At 38.1% G+C, this 1,295-nt stretch overlaps 1 protein-coding gene across 1 annotated transcript in view; it reads right to left on the reverse strand.

Moving 5' to 3' along the window:
- LOC128251071 (zinc finger protein 665-like) overlaps positions 1 to 428 on the reverse strand; it is a 6,483-nt gene extending 6,055 nt beyond the window's left edge. The window contains exon 1 of the mRNA XM_052977406.1: positions 177 to 428. The gene's annotated coding sequence lies outside the window, so the exon portion shown is untranslated. The remainder of the gene's footprint in view (positions 1 to 176) is intronic.
- Positions 429 to 1,295: the final 867 nt, after the last annotated feature.

Genomic DNA, 1,295 nt, shown 5'->3' on the forward strand with positions numbered 1-1,295 from the left:
TTATGAATTAGGGGTAATTAAGCTGCTGTTTCTAGTTGACTCGTTTTCAGGAAATGTCACGAATTTCATGACAAGTCATACAAACAAAAGAAAAAAGACAAGAAACATTAAATTCATTAAGGAACAAAGAACACAGGATTGAATGAGAAAAACATCGTTAATAACAAAAAGATTACCTCGTGTATATCACGGTTAGGCGAAAGAATGGTAGTAGTTATAATTAGGAAATAAACGAGAGTGTATAACACAAGAATTACTGTAATGTATGTATATCTATATGGATTCAATGACATACAACTTGTTTTCCGTTATATTATCATCTGCGAATATCATTTCGATGAGATTAAAAAAAAACGTTGTGTGAATGAATATCCGGTTGAGCATGCGTATTAAAGGATTACGTTAATCCGGAATGGCGAGGCGCGAAATTTTTCTCCCCACGAGAGTTTCGGACCCTAGTAATGAACTCATTTGCATACAGCCAATCAGCGCTCACCTTCACCTTGTCAAGGAAACTCAAGATGAAGAACGCTATCGCAAGTCGACCGATTGCTAATTTATGCCTAGGAGACAAGCAATTGGATAGATTTGCATCTATATCTAATGTGGGATTCTGTTAAGGTTCTATTATGGTTAAGCTGTGGATGGGAAAAATGTGGGTAGAGGGTGATTTGCTAGCAACCCTCTTCCCTTACTGTTTTACAAAGTAAACAAGAACAAGGACAACAAGCATTCTTAAAAGACATCGCTTATTATTCACTTATAAATCAGTTTGATAGTTAAGCTGTGATTGGCTGTATGCAAATGAGTTCATAACTGAGGTCCGGAACGCTCGTGGGAAAATTTTGTTGACGGGGTGGTATTTGAATCCCTTTTTAATCTAAACATTACTATCTCCTACATTTAAATATGTGTGTCTGTATCATCATCATCGTTTAACGTCTGTGTTCCATGCTGGCACGGGTTGGAGTGTTGGGCAAGATTCAATGGGTCCCAAGACGGCATTGTGCTCAAGTGTATGCTTTGACATGATTTCACCTTACAGCTGTGGTTCCCAAACAAATTTTCCCTGGGCCGCATTTTCGGAATGAAAATTGTCTCGTGCCTCACCAAAGGTCCAGGGAAAGCGTTAAAGGGAGGTAGCCCGGGGATTCGAAGTCAGAACCTTATGATTGTCTCTCTTCCAAGTTGCGGAACCTCGTTGCTATATTCTTAATACTAAAATATAAGTGATGAAAACGCTCAATAATTATTTATAACTATTTATAGTGGGACTCATTTACAGGCAATGCGAA

Source organism: Octopus bimaculoides, chromosome 28, assembly GCF_001194135.2.
Source record: "Octopus bimaculoides isolate UCB-OBI-ISO-001 chromosome 28, ASM119413v2, whole genome shotgun sequence".
NCBI classification, from domain to species: Eukaryota; Metazoa; Mollusca; class Cephalopoda; order Octopoda; family Octopodidae; genus Octopus; species Octopus bimaculoides.